A 9,925-nucleotide genomic window follows, 5' to 3' on the forward strand; every position below is an offset into this window, starting at 1 on the left:
GACACGCCATCATCCTTCTCCGCCTTTTGCAGTCATGGTTTGTGGATTATGTGTCATCTTGGATTCCATCTAACCATCCCGACTCCTCCTCTGCTTGATATGTTGTGGTGATTTTTCAGACAATTGGGTATGAAATAGTTGCGAGATGAAGTATTGGACATATGTAGCAACGAAGACACAAGGATGGAAAAGAAGTGGTCCACTTCTATCAGCTGAGAGTGGTAGATGTACAAGAATTCTCCACACTAATATATTGAATTGTTTCTTTCTCAGAGACCATTTTCTAACAATATTGTTTGTATTAGTTTTATTGTAGATGTTTGACTGGATCCAAGTACTCATTCCAGTATACGGTGAATATTATTTGGGAGGCACTATACTATGATTTAACAAGAAGTCTGATGTTCCTTTTGTATTATGATTTGACTCAAATATGTCCGCGAAGGCGGCGGATGGTAGTACTGTACTTTAGGCAACAATGGTTTCTCGATTTTCATATAATAATATTTTTTAGAAGAATAGGAACCAACGATTTTTAATGGATGCTTTTATGTTATTCCTTTTGGAGTTAGAGATCCTCCAATAACAGACTAGAAGAAAATAATAGTTCAAAGGCTGAATCAATTATGTTCTCTAATTAGTGTAAGCCTCTATCAATGTTTATGATTAAAAAAAAGAGAAGTTGCCAAGTATTTCACTGTTTTTCAGAAGTCCCTTTTACGAAATCTAACACAGTGTCCTTCTGCTGTTTCCAGGATTAATATCATTACAACGCGGACTTGTTTTACTTATGTCATTATGTTTGTTTGTGATAACTTGTAGGGATGTTATTTTGCATTCTTCACACACCAGTTTGTTCAATCCAAATAAGCAGGTAGTATAAATTGTTTGCCATACTTTACAATTTCTTATGTGTATTGGCCTTTTTTTTTGCGGGTGAATGTGTTGTGGCCTTCTTGATTCAGTTTGGCAACCAACATATTTTAATGCCATCTGCATGTCCAAAATTGACTAAGATCATGCTTCTTGATCTCTGTCCAAACTATAATTGCCAATATAGATCATGTCTGTGAGTTTTGTCTACACGAAATTCTCTCTATATATAGACAGTGCTACCATCTATTTATTTTCAGGGGGATGCCAAGGTAGCAACTAAGTATCAAATTAGTTCCAGCATAAGTACATGACACATTAATATTTCATCTGACTTTAAGTATTATTTCTCATCTCCTTTCAATACTTGCGCTTTTGCTCTCTTACTGTATTTTTGTTCCCCTTTACTGCATATTAGTTGTCTGAGGGGAAACCAATGTCTATATACACAGGAGTCAGCATAGTGTCAAAGTACAATATATTCGATACTATCAACATGTTATATTTATGTTGCATTATAGATTAGCATCCAGATTTTTATTTTACTCATGTGAATTATCTCTCTGAATAATGTGGACCAATTTCAGGTATTAGTATTGTACTATGTTACATACAGGTAATACATTAGGTACTACAGAATCGGCATATATTTTTCTCAATGTGGTGCCAAGCGAACTTGCAACAAATGTGATTAAACCTGACAAGCTGTGAAACGACAAGACTGCTGTCGAACAACCTAGATGAAGTGTATTACCAGATAAAAGACCTCAAATAAGCCCACATGACATTTTAGGGGTACTGGTCCTTCGTCCAACAACATGCTAATGAGGCCAAACCAAGGTGACTTGCACACACTCATGTCGCATGATCAAGATGGTGTCGATGAAATTAGAAAAACAATAACAGAGCTTCAGCTTCATAAACAATATACTCAATTTGTTGTAAACATGGTGAAAAGAGATGTATGCCCGGGTGTAGTTCCTTTCATATGGGGCTGTAGAATCTCAGCTGTTCGACTTAAATGTAAGTTTTCTTGTGGGGCTTCAACAATGTTAGAAATAAGTAGAGATTGTTTAGATAATATGTTGTTCAATTTTTTTGAAGTATTTGTACGGCATATTGGTTTTTAAGTATTTCTATTGGTTTTGTCAGTATTTTTATTTTTTATGTATGACGCCAGCCTTTGTGAGAGAGTGGAGGAGTCAAAAGAGATCACGATCAATTACAAAACATGTATCCATCAACCACCTTAATTCAAAACTCATTATAAGAGCCAAAATTAAGGAGAAAAGCCCAAGTTGCTAGAAGGCACAATACTTTAGAACATTGCAAACATTGAACTTAAATAACTTCGTATCCTAAGAACTGTAAGAGCCAAATTAGATGGGCGCAGCAACGCGCGTCATTAAAGATTTACTCCCTCCGTTCGGAATTACTTGTCCCGAAAATGGATGTATTTAAAACTAAAATATGTCTAGATACATCCATTTCTGCGACAAGTAATTCCGAACGGAGGGAGTAGTAATAAAAAGGAAAGCCTTCCCTGCCGCCAGCCGAGGCGCTCGTTCCTCCCGTGACTCGAGGCGGCGGCTGCTGTTGTCTCGCCTCGCCGCGGCAGTTGTGTTGCCATAGCGCCGCCGTCTTCGAGAAGCTTCCGCCCGCCCCCTGCTGCCGCCGGCGCGGCCTCCACCTCAGGTGAGCACATCCCCGTGCCTGTATTCGCCGCCCCTCACAGGATCCCACGACGCCGGGCTGTAGAGTTCAGTTTAACAGTGGAATTGCCGCAGCGAGGTGGACTAATAGTGTCTTGGTGGGTTTGATCTGTTGGATCGTGTGTTAATTGCGATGATGTTGCCTTCGGTTGTTTCGATGGATGCACCGAGATAAGTGAAGATCATGGCGGCCTAAGAATTGATTAGCCCATTAGGGATAGTTGATCATAATCCCCTGATGTTAGATGTGGTGAGCCTTTGCTCTTGTCCTCTGATTCGGTATGCCTTTCATATCACGGGCCTGTCAGGCTCGAACGTGCAAGGGTGCAGTACATCGGGTCTCCTTCTGTCACAGAATATTACTCCCTTCGTTCCTAAATATTCGTCTTTCTAGAGTTTTTAACAAATGACTACATACGGAGCAAAATGAGTGAATCTAAACTCTAAAATATGTCTATATACATCCGAATGTGGTAGTTCATTTGAAATTTCTAAGAAGACAAATATTTAGGAACGGAGGGAGTATGATACTATTTTTGATGGTAAACTGCTATTATTAATTGAGTTCTGATTTTAAATCTGTCCTGCTGGTATGGTTTCTATTGCAACTAAGAGTGGTACTGCTCGTGTTTGCCGCCGTGATCGTTTTAACAAAATGCATGATTTTCTCTCAGGTTCTATTGATGGCAACTTCACTTATTAAGGCTCAACATGTGCCGCCATACTGATTGGGCAAGCAGGTCTGGTCTCTGCATATGTAGCCTCCCCCTTTTAGTTTAACGAAATAAATATCACATTTCTTTTGAGAAATAAATATCACATTTGGTACCATGGCAGTTCTAATTTCAGTCTTGTTACAGCTGTTTTTCTTGGCCTGAGCAGCGACTCTGTAAGTCTGTATTTGGCTCGGGATGATCCGGTTGCTCCAGCAGAACTGAGCAAGCTGATGCAAATTTTACTTGTTAACGTCGTATTGAATGTGGTTCAGTGATTTTAAATAAACACACAAACAAATGGAGAATCTTCACTGATAGTGCACGATATTTGCTCCTGAAAACAAGTATATCATTATCCTTACCTTCATCTGAATCACTTTTGGCATTGTATTTCTGAGAAAAAACATACCACATTATAGTTTCGCCCTTCGTTCACGTATTCCCTTTTTCATATGTGTTCCATAAAATGATGCAAAACTCAACTACAATCATCTTGATACATCATAGCCTAGAGAGAATAACTCTAGCATAGTCCCCAAGGCTAGCTGATTTCATATAACTTGTTTGGTCCACACTTTTTACTTGGCGGAGCTAGCATTTGACAACAGGGTGGTCCACACTTTTTACTTGGCGGAGCTAGCATTTCTGTCAACAAAGCTAATTGAGGCAGAAATGATGTACAAAACTATGTATGCATTCATGTATTGGATATCATAGTGCAAAAAGCAAACCCTAAATTAGAAATTTGGGTATTTCGGTTGCTCACTTGCTGCTACTGGAGACCTGCTGGCAGTCCTGCCTGCTGGTGACTGAGTGAGCGGCAGCGGTGGCCGCGGGCTTTGAGGGGGCGGAGGGCCGGAGGCAGGGGCGCCAGGCTGCTGGGATCAGGGGCGCAGCCGCACATGCCGCAGGGCAAGGGCCGCGCGAGTGGGAAGGAGAGGTGGGCTTGGCTCCGGCCGGCGACCGGCGAGGCTGCAAGGTCGACGACGGCGAGCAGGTTAGGCGAGGAATAGCGGCGGGGCATCGGAGCACGCCTGTGCGAGGGGCGGCTGTTCTGCTCTCGACGTGGACGAACGGTGGCTGTGTTCCTACTTCCTCCTGTTCTCCTGGGTCAACCAGTCCAGTAAGTGTTACTGGGCCCAATTTTTTTCCTGGCCCAGTTATAGATCCATAGGTATATATCCCAAAATCCCAGTTATCATCCAAAATCCCAGGGTGGGCCTGGCCACCCTGTAGCTCCGCCCCTGTTTTTAGGTTACTTGTTGCAAGTCTTACTATGGGAGTCAGCCCTTTATAGTTTCTTCAATTAACTATGTGGAAGTGGAAGGTTTAACCAGTCCTACTACTTGGGGTTTCATGTTAATACACGAAAACTGTACCTGCAAAAAAAAAAAACACGAAAACTGGGCATTGATATCCATTGAACGCTTGGGTTTAGGAACTTCTCGTAACTACATATTCCAAGACCTTGCTTCAGTTAGGAAACCATGATGCAACTATTGAATGTGTGCATTAAGTATGAATCTCTGGACCATATACCTTGTGCCATTACAAGTTTTTATCACCTTAATGTTGCTTGGAGTATGACTATATGAAAACAGAAAGGAGGAGTGTCTCTTTAGTTACTCCTATTCCTTGTTCGACCATAAAGTACAGTTGTTGTTAGCCTATTATATTCATTTATACTGATTTTTTAGGGAAAACTAGAGGAAGATGAGAAGCTCTTCAAGGCAGCACTGCATGAAGCTAAAGAAGGATTTGGACCGAGAAATCCACATTATGCATCGCTTGAGTGCTCATTTAAGTCCATAAGCTAGCTTATTAGATTGCCGAGGTGCGAGCACCACATGGGTGTCCATTTGCTAATCCACGACCTGGGTATTCCAACCAAGGATACTCGTTTGCAATACCGCGTTGTATTCATGCATAACTATTATGTTTTATGTCATCATCTCATGGTCATGAAATAGCTCTCTTCGGTTTGATTTGGGTCAAAGGACGGATACTTAATATCATCCTCCTATGGTTCATGTTGGCTACAAATGGCCCGTAGAAGGAGTCGACGAGAGCCAATGTTAGTACATACTACAATAGGGAGACACATGTTAATGTTTAACATAAGTAAACTAATATTTGGGAAAAGGCGGGACCACGACATTATCAATCTACGACGTGGTGCGGTTTCATTGTTGCATCCACGAGCACTTGAAGGCATATGCTTGAGCTTGAAACTGCATGTCACAAAGATGTAGGCACCCAAGATATTCGATGTCTGCGTGTCTCTCAAATTCAATGCGGACAAACCTATGGACTAAGAGAACCAACAACCTGGATGTTTGTTGGATCATCCGGAGGCTAATCTCAATCACGTATGGTCTAAGCTCCGTGCGTGATCGAGATTAGCCTCAGGATGATCCAACAAACCATCCGGGTTGTAGAACAAGTTCATGTCGACTGCTTCAATTCCGAATTCCATAGGCTTGATTGCGCTGAAGTTGAGAGACATGCGACACCAAATATCTGGGATTCCTGCACCTTTTCGACTTGTAATTTCAAGCTCAAGCACAAGCCTTGAGGCGCGTGTGGATGCAACAAGCAATCTGCACCGCGGCGCTAATTGATATTGTTGTGGCCTCACCTTCTCCTAGATACAACATATTCAACTCTACAGTTATAAGTGGTTGCCATTTTCAAATATTAGTTTGCTTATGTTAGCCATTAACATTAGTTTCTCCATCGCCGTATGTACCATCATTGTCTCCCTCGACTCCTCCTATGGGTTACCTGGTATTCAACATAGACTGAAGCAGGACGACCTTGATGAATCCATCCTTTGACCCAAATGAAACAAAAGAGCATCATGGCCATGAGATGACGAAGGACAAAATAACACTGACGCAGGAATTCAACGAGGTGTTTAGAATGAGGATCCCTAGTTGGAATACCCAAGTCGTGGATTGGCTAATGAACAACCATTTCAACCCGCCTACAAATGCAATTAAGATTTCCATCCTCTTCCTATGTTGAACAAAATGCATTAGCATGTTAGCTGCTGAGCAATCTACAATTCTCACTGTTTGACTAGTTAACTTGTACTGCATTACCACGTGTCGCAAGCAATTCAGTTCTGATATAACCCAACATAGAGAAAGATGTGATGTTGTGGGAATGAAATTGGTATATGCATACTATGTAAAAATCATTCAGGTTATCTTGCCAATATAAGTGTTGAAGCACTTGAGCAAGTTTTTTATCAACTATAGAGCAAGTGTGCATTGTTTGCTTATTTTTTTCACAGATATGTAGCATAATGCTTACAAGTTATGTTAGTTTGCCAACTACTTCCTCCGTTCACAAAAAAGATGCTAACTTTTTTGTGAATCGGATGTATATAGTCACGTTTTAGTGTGTTTGCTCATTCATTTCAATCTTTATGTAGTCCAATATTTAAATATCCAAAACATCTTATTTTTGCGAACGGAGGAAGTATAATTCTAGAATTTGCTCCGCATTGTACTGTAAATTAAAATGGGATAAGATTTTTATTTTCAATGGTACGTCTCAAAGGATTCCTCTTAGTAGTATCATCCTAAAACTAACTTGGGTGCCATCATGTTTGTTATTAAAGGAAAGTTAAGAAGAGGTTATAATATACTCCATACTATCACTACAAAAAAAAGACACATCCGTGACATTTTGGGCCGAACGAAATTTTTTTCTGTCATACTTATGACACTTCTATGATGATAATTGTGAAAAAACCCGATATCATCATAGATGTGGTGGGTGAGGGAGTCCTAGATTAGGGGGTGTCCGGACAGCCGGACTATATACTTTGGCCGGACTGTTGGACCGTGAAGATACAAGACTCAAGACTCCGTCCCGTGTCCGGATGGGACTCTCCTTTGCGTGGAAGACAAGCTTGGTGATCCGGATATTAGATTTCCTTCTTTGTAACCAACTCTGTGTAAACCCTAGCCCCCTCCGGTGTCTATATAAACCGGAGGGTTTGGTCCATATGGGGATGATCACAACATTCATAATCATCATAGGCTAGCTTCTAGGGCTTAGCCTCTACGATCTCGTGGTAGATCAACTCTTGTAATACTCATCTCATCAAGATCAATCAAGCAGGAAGTAGGGTTTTACCTCCATCGAGAGGGCCCGAACCTGGGTAAAACATGTGTCCCTTGCCTCCTGTTACCATTAGCCTTAGACGCACAGATCGGGACCCCCTACCCGAGATCCGCCGGTTTTGACACCGACATTGGTGCTTTCATTGAGAGTTCCTCTGTGTCGTCGCTGCAAGGCTCGATGGCTCCTTCAATCATCAACAACAACGCAGTCCGGGGTGAGACTTTTCCCCCCGGACAGATCTTCGTGTTCAGTGGCTTCGCACCGCGGGCCAATTCGCTTGGCCATCTGGAGCAGATCGACAGCTACGCCCCCGGCCATCAGGTCAAGTTTGGAAACTTGAACTACATGGCCGATATATGCGGAGACTTGATCTTCGATGGATTCGGGCCTACGCCAGGAGCGCCGAACAGCCACGACGAGCACGGCTTAGACCTGCTGTCTGACAATACTCGGGGTATCGCACCTGCAGGATCCCCGGACCTAAACTCGGGGCAGATTGCGTCGTCCGAGGACGGGTGGATAGACCCCGCCCCGGAGGCCACACGCTCATCGGTGGTAGAGCCGAACACCGGCTTCACCCCAAGGAAGCCAGTGACACCGGACCCCCGGACTCGTGTCCGGCTGTAGGCTCCAGTCCACGCACCCCCGAGCCCGCAGAATCTGGTTGGGCTCCGATAATGGAGTTCACCGCTGCGGATATCTTCCAGCACTTGCCCTTTGGCGATATGTTAAACTCGTTAAGGTCTCTCTCTTTGTCAGAAGAATCTTGGCCGAACTGTGTCCGACTCGAGTGGGAAGCGGGCGACGAAGGAATTCCTTGCCCACCCACCACGCACTTCATAGCCACGGTCGATGATTTGACCGACGTGCTTGATTTCGACTCCGAAGACATCGACGGTGTGGACAACGATGTAGGAGATGAACAGGAACCACCGACCACGGGGCACTGGACAGCCACCTCCTCATATGATATATATATGGTGGACACTCCAAAAGAAACCGATGGCGATAAGGCAATGGAGGATAACCCCTCAAGGAAGAAAGCAAAACATGGGCGTTGTCAGCGCCGCTCCAAACCCCGCCACAGCAATACCGGCACAGGAGATGAAAACAATCCGGATGGTGCCGAAGATGAATATAACCCCGATCAGCCTGCCTTCGAGCAGGCCGAACAGGAAGACGGGCAGGTCAGCCCAAACGAACAGGGGACAGACGGATACCCGGAGGAGGACAACTACATGCCCCCCTCCGAAGACGAGATTAGCCTCGGCGACAACGAGTTCGGCGTGCCTGAGGACCCCGTAGAGCAGGACCGCTTCAAGCGCCGGCTTATGGCCACTGCGAGGAGCCTGAAGAAGAAGCAGCAATAGCTCCAAGCTGATCAAGACCTGCTCACAGACGGATGGACGGAAGTCCTGGCAGCCGAGGAATATGGACTCGAGCGCCACACGGCTGACCGGCCACCTCGTGGCCGGGATAAAACGGCGTATCAGCCCGAATACCAGCCCGTACCCCCACGCCAATACACTACGGCCCGGGACAATAGGCAGGACCTGCAAGACATACTGGAAAACAAGGCAGGACAGCCAAGATCGATCTACGGATCGCGAGCGCGTGCCCCAACACGTGACAACGATCGTCATGCCGGATACACTATCAACAAGTCCGGTCAGGCCGAACACACTCAACCAGACTCATTCGAACTGCATAACCACATAGCCCGGCATAGAGGCGCCGCACACCCCCTCTGCTTCACCGATGAAGTGATGGATCATGAATTCCCAGAAGGGTTTAAACCCGTAAACATTGAATCTTACAATAGCACAACAGACCCCGCAGTATGGATCGAAGATTTCCTTCTCCACATTCACATGGCCCGCGGTGACGATCTGCACGCCATAAAGTATCTTCCCCTTAAGCTCAAAGGACCAGCCCGACACTGGCTAAATAGCCTGCCGGCAAATTCCATCGGCAGCTGGGAAAACCTGGAGGACACTTTCCTCGACAAATTCCAGGGCACATACGTGCGACCTCCGGATGCTGATGACTTGGGCCACATCACCCAACAACCCGGAGAGTCAGCCAGAAAATTCTGGACTCAGTTCCTAATTAAAAAGAACCAAATCGTCGACTGGCCGGACACCGAAACCCTAGCGGCCTTTAAGCATAATATCCACGACGAGTGGCTCACCCGACACCTCGGCCAGGAAAAACCAAAATCCATGGCGGCCCTCACGACACTCATGAAACGCTTTTGCGCAGGCGAGGACAGCTGGTTGGCTCGCAGTAGCACCACGCCAATAAACTCCGGCACTTCAGACGTTCGTGACATTAACAGCAAGCCACGGCGCAACAGACATAAGCGTCGGAACAATGGCGACAACACTGAAGACACGACAGTCAACGCCAGATTCAGTGGCTCAAAATCTGGTCAGCGGAAAAAGCCGTTCAAAAGAAACAATCAGGGACCGTCTAGTCTGGACCGCA

General features: G+C 44.7%; 1 long non-coding RNA gene across 1 annotated transcript; it reads left to right on the forward strand.

The window, feature by feature from the left end:
• The first annotated feature begins 2,434 nt into the window (after nucleotides 1–2,434).
• Nucleotides 2,435–5,296, forward strand: LOC119341581. Its single transcript, XR_005165185.1, has 3 exons — nucleotides 2,435–2,568; nucleotides 3,260–3,325; nucleotides 4,999–5,296. It is a non-coding gene; the product is annotated as an uncharacterized LOC119341581 (long non-coding RNA).
• The last annotated feature ends 4,629 nt before the right edge of the window (nucleotides 5,297–9,925 follow it).

Source organism: Triticum dicoccoides, chromosome 7B (assembly GCF_002162155.2).
Source record: "Triticum dicoccoides isolate Atlit2015 ecotype Zavitan chromosome 7B, WEW_v2.0, whole genome shotgun sequence".
Taxonomy (NCBI): domain Eukaryota; kingdom Viridiplantae; phylum Streptophyta; class Magnoliopsida; order Poales; family Poaceae; genus Triticum; species Triticum dicoccoides.